The sequence below is a fragment of the Macrobrachium rosenbergii genome, chromosome 43 (assembly GCF_040412425.1).
Source record: "Macrobrachium rosenbergii isolate ZJJX-2024 chromosome 43, ASM4041242v1, whole genome shotgun sequence".
Taxonomy (NCBI): Eukaryota; Metazoa; Arthropoda; class Malacostraca; order Decapoda; family Palaemonidae; genus Macrobrachium; species Macrobrachium rosenbergii.
The window spans coordinates 29,924,363-29,938,736 of record NC_089783.1 but is presented as its reverse complement, the minus strand read 5'-3'; the positions used below and the strand labels follow the sequence as shown (position 1 = coordinate 29,938,736).

General features: G+C 35.1%; 1 protein-coding gene and 1 long non-coding RNA gene across 3 annotated transcripts in view; one reads left to right on the top strand and one right to left on the bottom strand.

Annotated features, from left to right (window-relative positions):
• The window catches only part of LOC136828721 (uncharacterized), a 207,757-nt gene that overhangs the window by 24,059 nt on the left and 169,324 nt on the right, over positions 1-14,374 (bottom strand). Inside the window, exon 6 of the long non-coding RNA XR_010850199.1 lies at positions 14,102-14,211. This is a non-coding gene — a long non-coding RNA (uncharacterized lncRNA). The remainder of the gene's footprint in view (positions 1-14,101; positions 14,212-14,374) is intronic.
• Positions 1-14,374, top strand: part of LOC136828719 (uracil nucleotide/cysteinyl leukotriene receptor-like) — a 145,690-nt gene that overhangs the window by 5,734 nt on the left and 125,582 nt on the right. The gene's annotated exons all lie outside the window — the stretch shown is intronic.

Genomic DNA, 14,374 nt, shown 5'->3' with positions numbered 1-14,374 from the left:
TTGCTTTTTACTAACACAAGATTGTCGTTTTTTCTTCAATGATTTTGTCAAAATTGTATTATATGAACTGGGTCGTTTTCTCCTTACTTTACAAGACCGGAAATGATATTTGGATGACATAAAATCATTGCTGATGCGTGTATAAATATGATTTTAAGATTTACTGTGGAACACGAAATTATTATTGTGTATGATACCATTTTAAAAGTTTACTATAAAGCTTGAAATTACTCCTGATTAATATGAGATCGTTTTAAAAGTTATTTGGGCCACAAAATGATCATAAATGAATATTTAGTTTACCTTCAAAACTTACTATAACACAGGAGACGAATTTTGACGGATATTTTAAGTATACTATAAGACTTGAAATTAGCATAAATGAATATTAACATAGTTTCCAAATTTTCTAAAGGGTATGAATTTAATAGTGATGACTATATGGCATAGCCTACCTTTAAAAGCTGCTGCGTGGCATGAAATTAGTGTTTATGATTATAATGCATTATTTTGAAGTTTACTAAAGGGCAGGAAAATTTGATGAATGAATGACGCCGCTTTAAAACTTACAGGAGGAAACAAAGTGATTTTGATGTATTCACGACATAATTTTAAACTCTCTATGAGAAAGGAATTTTCATTGACGAATACGCAACATAGTTTCTAACGTACAGCAGAACATGATATTATTCTTGAATATATGGCATTGATTTAGGACACGCTTTTATTTTACATGAACATATGCATTATTTTTAAAGCATCATAAGGCTTGAATATAATCAAGACATACTTTCAAAACTTAAGATATCAAAAGAAATTACTAAAACTTACAAGATAGAAAAAATTACTGATGAATGCATGGCGCAATTTATTACTTCTTATACGGCACAAAATTAAAAAAAATTTAATATATAATATAATCCCAAGGCTTATCAAAAATTCCTGTTCCGAAAAACGCTCTCTAAAATTAAATTACTTCCTTGCTTACAAACGCCAACAAACAAAAGTTAGGTGAAGGTAATGTTTTCACCCGCGGTAAAATAATATTCCAACACTGAATGAACAGATTTAGATGAAATTCCGACAGCATATTTATTGGCTGATCCTCGCTAGATAATTAACTTTCGGTAGATGTTGATAAGGCTCTTGCTATTGGTTGCCATGGCATTCCGTTTGCCCATTATATGGCTCTAGAAATTTTGAAGAGTTTAGTAGTTTGCAAGAGGCAACATAATATAAATATTACTGTTTATAACAGGCTTCCAACTTCATCGTCAGTCTCTGTACCTCAAGGGGCTTAGCGTATTCAGCGGAGGAATACTCTCTTCTGAGTGGTTTGTGGTAACAGACAAACCAACCAATGAATAAATATACAGCTTGTAGACACACAGATATACATCTCAACTGAACTGTGGAAACTTAATGATTGCAGGTAAAATTCAAGTGGAGCCCAAAATATTTATAGCACAGAGAATAGGAGTCAAAACAAGTTTGTCTTTTCTCAAATGATAAAAAACTAGACGTGGTATTAACATCTATCATTAATTAATATGCCAATCATCAATTTCCTGTAGCCCTAAACGCTGGACTACATTATTTTCTAATGAGGGAAATACTAATGAAAATTAAATTGCGAAAAGATAAAATATTTTCCCAGTCTTTGTCATATTTGCCATGAAGATCAGTAATTGAAAACGTAAGATTGTACATATGTGTGTGCGGGTGTTAGTGTGTGTGCGTGTGTGTGCGGGTGTTAGTGTGTGTGCGTGTGTGTGTATGTGCGCGTGTGTGTATGACACACACACACGCAGAAAAGAGAGAGAGAGAGAGAGAGAGAGAGAGAGAGAGAGAGAGAGAGAGAGAGAGAGAGAGAGAGATAACACACTCTCCTGGCAACCTTCTCAGGAATAAATGAATCTTTGTATCTTGGATCTCTTATCTATCCCTAATCGACATCAATGTTTTTTTCAAAGATTTTCCAGATCTTGTTGAACTAATCACCGTTTTTGCACGTCATTTTATTTGGTCTGTAAACCAGGGGTGTGCGCAGGTGTGCGCCACGTTTGTTCAGAATGTTGGAGGCGTCAATTAAAGCGCAGAAATCCAAAATGAAATCTACTGGCAAACGTATTGCCTGTTAGTTACTACCAGTACCACACCTGCTATTACTATTGCTGCTATTGCCAACACTGCTGCTAATATTACTATCATGATTACCAAATCTGCTATGAAACGTCTGTACACGATGCGATAATAAATGAAAGTTCTCCGATTCGTCATTAAGTGTTTGCCAGGTAAACTCAGGTGAACTCTCACGTGAATTCATCAAAAAGAATGTCATCACATTCAAGACAGTGGGACTGACTCCTTTTCCCTCTCTCTGTTTCGTAAAGAAGAAGAAGAAAAAGAAGAAAATGAAGAAGAAGAAAAAGAGAAAGAAGGAACTCGTGCCAGGTTCATAAATAGAGGAAAAAGAAAGGGGAAAAAAGGCGGGTTTTCATCAAACCACCTCATATGCATTCATATCACGCCTCTTTGCTCAGCCTTCGTATTAATCACCTCTTTTTCAAAAAGAATCTGTATTTTGTGACTCTTTGAATCCAGACTTTTATATATATTAAGTTTTACATTTTAATTATGCCTGCTTGCAGAGTTTTTTTATTGTTACCATACTTAACCTAATTAGAAAAAAATATATGAGATCGTATTGGTTCAACAGGCGTTCATATACTTCAGTCACTATTCACGGGTACACATGTAGTTATGTGTAAGGCAAAGTTGTGTAAAGGGACATACCCACATACACACACACATATACAGTATATACATATATATATATATATATATTTGTGTGTGTGTATATATATATATATATATATATATATGTATATATATATATATATATATATATATATATATATATATATATATATATATATATATATATATATATATATATATATATATATATATATATATATATATATATATATATATATATATATATATATATATATATATATATATATATATGTATATTCTTGAGAGTTGGTTGCCACTGTAGTTCTTGCCTTGTTGTGGACGCTTCTGGCTGGGAGCCAACGCGACGTTATACAAAAGGAAGTTATCTAAATGAGATTTCAATTACGGGAAGGACTCAGGAGAGAAATTCCAGGTCTAAATTAGCTACATGTATTTACATTACTCAGAAGAATTAATTACAGAGAGCCGTGGATGCTAGGCTCTTGGCACTTTCAAGTTAAATTACACTAGACAAATTTAAGAGTGCACTCAATATAGAATAATGAAACAAAAATAAAATCAGCTTGAAGGCTTGATTGAGGGATGTAAGCGCAAGCATAGAGAAAGGTACACGATCCATTGTTAAGCCAAGTGCAATCTAAATCTTTACAGAGGGAGTTGCTGAAGGCTTAAGGAGAATGACGTCACTTATGATTAGGCAACATAATATTTAACACTGATAAATGGTTACCGACAGTGATTCAAGGGTCTTAGCACAATGAAAGGGGAGAACGGAAATGGAACGAGAATAAGAACAAAGAAAAGGCCGAAAAACCTTCTAACCAAACAGTACCTTAATTCCTGAGTAGATGTGTCGTGAATACAGCATCAGTGGAATCTCTATCACGTGGGACTTCTCACCAGCTCAGTGGTCTGGTTAAACTAAGATATACTTAACTTTTTTCTCACGGGACACTCAGATCGGCTCTTGTATAGCTAGGTCCTCGGCCAGACAAAGAGGTTGAGGTACGCTCTGGGGACACACTGGTAGTGTGTTACTGGTGTCGTGTCCGGTCTGCTTCTCACTGTTGTTGACCCGGGTTGAGTTATGACCTCGGTTTACTACTGGTGTTCATAGCCACAAGCAATTCAGGTGTCCTGGCTGTGGAAGGTGATTCCCGTTTAATCCCTGCTTCGGGCGTTTCACGTGTATCCCCCAAGAATCATGACGTTATCTGGAAGAAGGATCTTTCGGCCAGTAGGTCACAAGGACAGATTTAAAGTGACGTTAAGGAAAGGCTTAGGAGTGTACAAGGGAAAGGGTGCCTGGACCCTATTGTTCGGTTTAGGGTGAAAAACAAGGAATGGCAGAGAGCTCTCTCCTTAGGCTCTGTCTGTAACTTAAACATGGCGAACTCTTAGAAGCATGAATAAATACTTCTAGCAATATATATATATATATATATATATATATATATATATATATATATATATATATATATATATATATATATATATGTATGTATATAAGCAAAAATTACAGAAAAATAAAGGTCAGTACCAAATGCTTTCACGAGACTGTTAATTTGTCGTTTTATTTATTTTTTTTTTTTGCCCTAACAATGTGGGAATAAACTATCTCGCGAAAGTGCTTGATACAGATCTTCTGACTTTTATTTTCCTGTGGTTTTCGCTTATACTAAATTACGTGCATCTCCTATGATTTTATGAGCATTTATATACAGTAGGGGAGCCTCGATGGCTCAGTCGGTAGAGCAGCAGCCTCGGACTTTGTAAAGGTCCGTGGCGCAGGTTCAAATCCGCAGCCGACTGGTCAGAGAAGGCGGACACTTTGCTATCCATGTAGACACCCCGGGATTACGTATGTAATCAACGGATAGGTTGCTGAAAGCAAATGGGTGTTACAGACTAATACACACATAAACAAAGCCACTCCAACACCTTCTAAAAACATAACAGACACCTCACACGTCTCGAACTGTCGACCTAACCGCCCAGTTCTCCTCACTGCTGGGAGAAAGGGAGCTGGGGATTGGTACGATGCACGTACACATCGTTACTGGGGTCTAAGCAATGTCAGGCAGGGCAGCCGATTGAGGCTACGGTCTACCCCAACGCCAAATCAAAGTCCTTCGAAAAGAAGGCATCGTGCTTACCCCATATAAAAATGGGAAAAAGCATGTTAAAACAAAGAAATATATATATACAGCAGGGCCCCGGTCCCCGACGCTAATCCATTCCAGAAGAAGCGTTGAGATTCGATTTACTCGAATTCTCAACCAGTTTTTCCCATAAGAAATAACTGAAAACGGATTAATCCATTCCTGACCACCGGTCATTACCCCAACCTTGCCTTTTTATACAAAACATTACACAAATTACAATTAAATAAGTTCAGAGTTAAATAACTTACCCTATCAGAAGCAATTTTACATTTTTAAATGCATAATGTACCAAAGAAATTGGCCTATGGCCAATGCGGCCATATTACCGATGGTAGACCGAGCTCCATAGGCTAGGCTAGGTAGCCTATAGTCACTACCAGAATGTACTGCAACGGGTACACACGTAAACTGTTGTTAATAATAATAACATTGAAAAACAAGCCTGATTATTACAGTAAATTAATAATACACTATTTATAAGCCGAATTACTGTATGTCTGTTATAAAAAAAGAAAAATTTCCTAAGTTACGTCGGCACTCGGCAGCTTGTGGCATGAGCAGATGTAAAAAACCAAAGTGCCATCCTGGTGGCGCATCGCAGTACTAACTATATAAATGTTGTTTACGTTCAGTATTTATGGTGAATTTCATACAGAGTCTACTAGAATAGTGCAAAAACTCACTGTAAAACATCTTTCAATAAATATTATGATACCCTAACATATTGGGACCCATGATGGGATGAAAATTCAGTGCAGAAAGCCAAAAAAATGATGATATACCTGTACAAGCATGTACTTCTCCAAATAACAGCAGCAGCGTGTGTGGGCTTTAAATGTCTTTAAATACGCATGGGAAGAACGCCACCATTAGCACCAACTAGTGGCAGCCGACCGAAACTCTTTTTTACAAACATCATATGATTCATTGGGTCGGATTCTGGTTTGTTGTTGAGGCTCAACATAAAATTAACTCGACATTTCGCATTGAAATCCGATTATGTCGAGTTCTGGTAATAATCGAGGACCGGGGTTCTACTGTATATATATATATATATATATATATATATATATATATATATATATATATATATATATACATATATATATATATATATATATATATTTATGTATATATATATATATATATATATATATAATATATATATATATATATATATATATATATATATATATATATATATATATATATATATATATATATATATATATATATATATATATATATATATATATATATACTGTACACACACACACACATATATATACACACACACACACACACACACACATATATATATATATATATATATATATATATATATATATATATATATATATATATATATATATATATGCATGTGTGTGTGTGTAATGTTATCCGTACACATGTTCCATGTCTGTAATATTACGACCAGGTACACTATTTCTCGTTGATCGGGTTATTGTATTAGGCGAAATTTCACTTTGACGGGTCTTGTACACTTTTCTTTCATGCTAAGATACAGATTCTGGCATCATTCTCAAGTCAAAATGGTGAGTTGAGGTTAGCCACAGCCCAACCTCCCTCCCAAAATAGGAAAATTCAACGCCGTCATACAAAAAGTACTCGCTCAAAGGAAAGCATTAAGCGTATGTAATATTTGCCTCATGCAAGATCATGACATATTGCCTTTCATTAATATACAGATTAGGGCTATTTATGAAAGCTACTACATAAGAAAAACGATGGAAAAATTGCCTTTCCAGTTATATTCAGCTATTTATTGCCATTTCCGTCAGCCATGGTATAGGCACAATATATGTATTTATTAAAAAATGCTCTTATTCCTTGTACTGGTGAATGTTCCCATATATAGAACAAAGCCAAGACAGAAGATAATTTTTACCTTACTCAAAATTTTAGTCTACATTTATTAACATTCAGGAAGCTTTGAACTTGAGGAAATCTCGAACAGTACATAATTCATTAAAATCATTGCAGCTTTACCGTCATTTCTGAAGGCTTGGGTAAACACAGTAAGAGATTTGCTTTTATATTATGCAGCTGCATTTAATTACATTGTTACTTATATTAGGAACAAAGTGCTTCAATTATGGCCAATTACCCAGCATTTAAAGCTGTGGCTAATCAAGGGAACATAGATTAATTTCATGTATTATCTATAACCGGTGATGAGTATCATAGGTTACTTCCCCATTATTATTTTTGTGATTTGTTTACGAGTTCTGTACTCTATTTGCACATTTGCATATATAGATATACACATATAATTATGTATGTATACACATACATATATACATTATATATATATATATATATATATATATATATATATATATATATATATATATATATATATATATGTATGTATGTATGTATGTATATTGACGATCTATCGCTAAAACTTAAGATATTTTATGTAGTCGTAGAGCTGGACGGAGGAATGAAACAAGGAGCTGACCAAGCGCTTTCGTGTTTTTTTTCACACTTGACCCTGAGGAGGTGTAAAAAAAAAAAAAAAAAAGCCACGAAAGCTCTTGGTCAACTCCTTGTTTCACTCCTGCATATGTATCTATGCATGCATGTGTGGGTGGGTTGTGGAGGACTGGGCTCTAATCTGCAGATCCAAAGTTTGATCCGGCAAGCTATCCTCAGTCGTAGGTATTTGGCGTGACATGCATGGATTGAGATGAAGTTTATGATAGAACTGATTCAGACGAAAGTGTTGATGATGTATTGCATTGGGAGTTTCCTGATGGAATTCGAAGATGGGTGATTTACTAGTCTGGTGTAACATTAGCTTGAGATGAGTGTGGGTTATGTCTGTTAAGTCCTTTCCATATCTCTTGGATGTAGGGACGCAAGGAATAAGAAAACGGGAAGCAGATGTAGGTGCAGAGTTGAGGGGAAAGAAAATGAGTCGTGCTTGGGGTTTGGCGTGAGTGATGCTTACAGATTATACAGCAATGACTGGGGATAGTGAAGAGACGATACAAAACCCCGGAAGAGACTTTGAGAGTGTCTGCGAGATGACAAAGTTCAAAGTAAATGTGAGCGAAAGAAAGGTTAGAAGGGCAAAGGGAAATCAGAAAGGTGGAGTAACGAAAATTAATATGGACAGGAAGGGAATGTTAGCAATGATCTGTGGAAGCATCTTTATGTAAATATTACTAACGATGGTAGGATGAGAGAAGAGGTGAATCAGAATAGGTGAAGCGAGAAGGGTTCCAGGGTGTGTGCAAAATACTGGGAAGAGATTTGAATTGTTTATGAAAGCAAAAGTGAGCAAGTTTGAAGCGATCATTGAGCCAACGCTCCTTTATGGGAATGAAGTGTGGATGCTAAAATCGAGTGAAAGAGTAGAGGCTAAAGCTGCTAGCCTAGTTATCTGCATAAATGAAATGGCTTCCGAAAATAGTACTGAAAGGGTAAGATATGGAAATATACTGAAGTGGTAAACAAGGTTAGAGTGTTTAGAGATCGCGTTGATTGCAGAAAAGAGGGTATAATTCAGAAGTGTTGGGGGAGGGGAAGGGAGGGGAGACGAGGAGGAGAGGGATTCCTAGAAAGTCTTGGGTTTAATGCATTCTCGAAAGAATTTTATTCAACTCATTTTCCATTTAAACATTACTGCTCTTATCTCTAGCATCGGGAACAGTATCTAGCTTGGCCTTTCCTTTGATGATGCTACCGAAAATACTCACAAGAAAATTCTCCATGTTATACCAGCATCAGAGAAGAGCCAATTTGCAGGTTAAACCTCCTCTCCTTGACCCAAATAATTACCTTTAATTAGTTTTGCAGTTTTTTTTTAGGAGAGACGAGCCTTTAATGGGGCTATATGAAACGGCACATTTTGTAGAAGTTTCCGACAGGGGAGGTTAATCCAAAATTCAGCAGATAAAGCATGAGTGTGGCAGAGACCGTTTCATGACTTATCGCTAGAACGTCCAGTGTTAGGGAACTATTCTAAGCTCAATCGTGGATGAACGCCGGGAAGTAAAACTCCACAGATGGCTCATCAGCATCGTATTGAACCTCCTACACACACACACACACACACACACACACACACACACACAAACTGCACCACTCACCTTTATCTTCAAGGATATTAAAGTCCTTTAGTGCCAAAACCTCTTCACAGCATCTATTTTATTATTATTATTATTATTATTATTATTATTATTATTATTATTATTATTATTATTATTATTACAAGCATATCTGCGATCCTGAATGGAAAAGCAGAATGCTGTAAGCCTAATGGACCCAAGAAGAAAGCAGTCCAGTACAAAATGGGAGACTAAGATACAAAGAATAAACTATGAAAGAGGAGTGCTATAGAAAAATATCAAAAGATGAAATCTGATAAATAACAAAGCAAAATAAACAAGACAATTGACAAACACCTAAGAAATGAGACTCACGTCAGCCTGGCCTGGCACGTACCCCCTCCAAAAGAAAAAAATGCTTTGCACCAAATTAAAACTTCTGAAGTTCCAACAATGCAATTGCAGGATTAGGTTACAACAGGAATAAACTTCTAGAAAACTGTATGGTAGAGGATCTCACAGAAGAGAAGGAAAAACTGTGAGAATTAACTGCATGTCCAGTATTACATGGTAGATGTTTTACTTTTGAAGATCTGAATGCCAAGGATGTTCAGTATTATGAAGTATCTTGCGCTGCACGCAGAATGTGCTGAATGAACCATCTTGCTACAAAACTGGCGTCATAATCAGGGATATGAAATTTTAAAAACTCAAGTTTTTCATCTGAGTTTATCTAGGTCTTCGTCTCGCCCTCCTGAATTGTGGTCTTTTCACTAACCTACCGTTTTACCTTCTTTCCATATGACTAAACCATTTCAAAATACTCTAATCCATCCTTATTCCTTATACCTAGGTTAACCTTTCTACCAATTACACGTCTTTCCATATTTCTCACTCTCTTTAATTCTGGGCTAATTTTTTCATTAACCTTTCTCTCTGCATTATTCCCCCACAGATTAACTTCATTATGCTCCCTAAAGATTTAATTCATCCCTCATCTCAGTTTTTCAATTGCAATTCTTCTTTTCTTTCTCATTTTCTTTTTGATTACCCTGTCCATCCTTCTGTATGCCTGTACACTATCTTATCTTTCATGTAAAGGCTGCAAACACACGTTTTTTTCCTTTCACTAACTCTTAATTTCCCCTTCCTACCGTGCAGTGCTCTTATTTCCTCTTCCTAACCTCCGTTACTTACAAACAGTCTTTGATGTCCCTATGACCAAGTTGTGGAATTTTGCAAACTCATCAAGAGTTTCCATGTCCACGCCTTTAACCTACCAACAACTTATCCATTTTCTTGAATAACCTTCTCACTTCTTTCTCATCAAACTCACTCATATAAATTAATTTTACAGCCACATTTTCATCCTTCTTCTCCAACTTAAATCTGTCTTAACTTTTACTTAAGCCAGATAAAGATCAGATACACCTCCAGCCACCCTTCTCACAATCACGTCTATCAACCTGATCTTAAAGTGTACAGTATGTTGAGATTAATATTAACTTAAAGTTATAAATATGGTAAATTTTAGCTATTATCATAATTCAAAATGAACAAATATTTATATTTAAGACGCCGTTAGAGCACTGATTTGCGAATGAAGCTTCTACGGAAGTGTCTGTATGAGTAAAAAGAGAAGACGGAGTTAACGTAACAATGCCTTCATTTGCAGGTATGAATTATTAATTCATGTAAATCTATTCTTGCTTTTGAAAGTCCTAACCTATTTAGTGTTCTACATATATGTGTTCTGAGACCTTCGCTGTTTTCATCCTTACTTAGTGGGATCATTGTTGGCTCTACAAATAAGAGAGTGCACTAATTATTCACTCCACCATTATGTGAAATGAAGTAATGGTCAGTTTTCAAGGATATCTACAAAGCATTTTTTAAATTGTCAAGTCCGTGGGATGAATTCTAGAAAATCAAAAACATTGATTTGCATGTACTGTACCATGCATCTTTATGTCTCCATGTTAGTGGTATAGGATAACCTTTAAATTCCACGCAAAATTGCTCGAATTGGTGGTTTTTCTCTCTAACAATGGGGACTATGATTTTAGACCATTATCAAATTTTTGTTTGTTCCTTTGACTTCAGCTTTATTTTAAAGGGAAATTTCATGCGTAGTTTTCAGAAATGGAGAACCTGAAATTAATGAAAGTCATCATCATTACTACAATGATCACAATGATCTGAGAAGCATTCTTCCTTTTAAAATGTGGAGGTTTTCCCTGAGAGTGTGACATTTTTGATGTCAGTAATGTTTGAAGGATGTTATGTTCTTTCAGGTATCATGTTCCAGTCAAGATTTATAACAGAGATTTTCATAATTCACAATGATGCTGCAGTGCTGGCTCAAAGCAACCCTTTTATTCAATATCTATATATATCATTCTCTGCTGTTTGTTACATCTCATTCAGATTTCAGTTGTATCCACGTCTTTAATGTTTGCATGTGTGGGCGTTTCAAGTTATGGAATGATGTCAGTCGAATAACTTTTGTTTATTTATTTGTAAGAATATATGCACAATATAATTACAGGGAAAATATATTAAGTAGCCCACGAACATTAGGGTAACAGGAGAAAAATGAAAATTCATTTGTAGATAAATGATGATAAAAAAAGGAGTCCTAAACACAAAATTTACTTATCATCATGAACGTCTTTTGCATCCAGTTTTCCCTTTATGGGTAAAACTTTTTTGAGTTATCCCCATTCTGTTTTTTATCTCGCGCCTTTTGCCACTGATCGTCGACCAATTTATTAACCAATTAGTGCGGGCCTTTTCTATTCTCACTACATGCTCAAGCCATCTTGACTTACATCTCAGCCTCTAAACATCACGTCTCTGTTACTTTCTTGTATGAGGTGCCTTTTCCTACACATTTCAGCCATAAATCTCTGCAATATTGTAGTCACATTTCAGCATTCTTCATCCTTTTGTTTTAGGCCCCATGTTTCCAATGCATACAGCAAAGTTATCTTATGTATGTACTAAGTTCTTGCTCTGTTAACTATCGACTTACAGTGGATACAAAGTCACTGGTGTTTGTACTTTCTGGTAGTTTCTACTTTCACCAGTAAAGATTTCAGTGCTAAAGCTTTACAAGCAACAGCATTCATCTCAAATTCTTGTGGTAGTAAACTTGCATCTGTCTTCACCCCAGATCTTATTAATTGGTCTTCCTGGTACCTCTATTATAAAAATGCTGATACCAACTTGCACTGGTACTCTGGTTTACAAATACATGACATCACTGCATTTCTTGCATAGTGATTTATCAGCGCTTCCCTCATCATATGAACTTCTGCATCTGATTTTTCTGACATGAAACCCAAATTGCACAACCAGAAGCAACTTTGTAAGAGGAGAAGGCGTTAGAATTGATTTTAGGCCACGATATCCAAGGAAAGCATTTAAAAGTTGTGAAGCTTGAAATGGGAATAGTGAATGCAACATTCATTTTCAAAGTACGTTAAATTAACATACAGTTAAATCCAGCACGAAACAGGTCACTGAAGTCTTTCTGGTTACAATTATACTAATACTACGATTATTTTTTAACTACTCGACAACATTCTTATTTAAGTATGAAATTATGTGTTGCTCAGCCTTTATAATGTCCTTGGAAAAAAATGAGATGTTTATTTTTAGGCGATTATTTGTTGAGATGCTTTACCAAAGATTTAACGGTAATTTAACATTTAATTAGATTATATATTAAAAATGATGACCTAAAGGAATTCTGAAACTTGACGGATTACAGATTAAACATTGATAATGCCTCTTTTAGAAGATCTGAATTTAATCTCAAGAGACCTTTTTATATGATTTATTGACACTTTTTGACGCTCCTATCTAAAGACCACATAAGGTTATTGTATCACTGCACGGAATTAGTTTAGTGACATATTTTACCAGAGGATTATTGCATTATCTATCATTCTATTATCATGTTAAGCCGCAAAACACGAGGCCTTATTCCGGGAAAGGAGGCTTTGAGTTCGACATAATAACCACTCAGCTGTTTCCAGGATAATCTCGTTTTGTTCCTGACGAGGGAGGGGAGGCATTACTCTGTGATCCTGTTATGGTAAATCGGATTTTTGGCGAAAAACGGCCTTGCCTACGTATCATCCCAGGATTTGTGCGTTAATGCACTCCTGCCACCACAAATACTTTGCTGTTACTAATAATAATAATAATAATAATAATAATAATAATAATAATAATAATAATAATAATAATAATAATAATAATAATAATAGGGAAAAGACCTTCTTTAATACAGGTTTTGTTAAACTAAATGGCAGTTTCAACAGCATTTATTTTATTTAGCAAACGCTCAATTCGTTTTATCAATTGCTCCTACACATCACTAAACCACCGGATATGAATATCGGTCAATTGCTTGCAACTATTCCAGTGCAAGAAAAGCAACTGACAAAACGAATTGAGCGTTTACTATATAAAATAAATGCTGTTGAAACTGCCATTTTGCTTAACAAAACTAATAATAATAACAAAACTAATAATAATAATAATAATAATAATAATAATAATAATAATAATAATAATAATAATAATAATTTTTCTTTCTAAGCACTTCATCGTGTAATGACCCTTAATTAAAAACGTCATTTTTAAAATAAAATATTCCAAATAAAACACGTCTTATCTGTTCCCGTTAAGTGAAAATAGATGTAGTACAGTGTAACATCAAATCAATAATCATGAATGGAGATTACTGGAAGAGAACGCGCAGGAAAGACACGAGGAGATTACTGGAAGAGAACGCGCAGAAAAGGCACAAGGAGATTACTGGAAGAGAAAGCACAGGAAAGCACAATAAAGACAATAGTTACTAAATTTCTCGGAGAGTCTTTGCATTGCAAGGAGTTGGAAGAAATGATGACAATGATGATCATCGTTAATTTTAACTCACTGTATACCGATACCAGTGTCATATGGCTCCAAGCCAGCAATGTAAAGGCGCTTGACTGCTAAGTTATTAAGGGCAAAGGGTCTTTGAACACGTGTAGAGTAATCTTTCAAATCAAAATTTAAGTAAAATTAAAAACTGACCTTATTCTTTTTAATCCAAACTTTCATCATGTCATTAAAACTGAACATTTTGGAGATGCTCAACCCCATCTTTCCCCTGGACAGACTGTTGATGAACGTGCCAGCTGTCTCTGGAATTAAACAATGAAATCAAATGTAAAATAACTGAAGCATATTTCTGAACTACGTTTGCAGGTGAAAGCAACGGGGGTCATTGAATACGAAATTAAAATCTAACGGATAAAGAAAGAATAGAGGCAAAGGCTGAGAATGATAGCAGAAACTAACAGTACA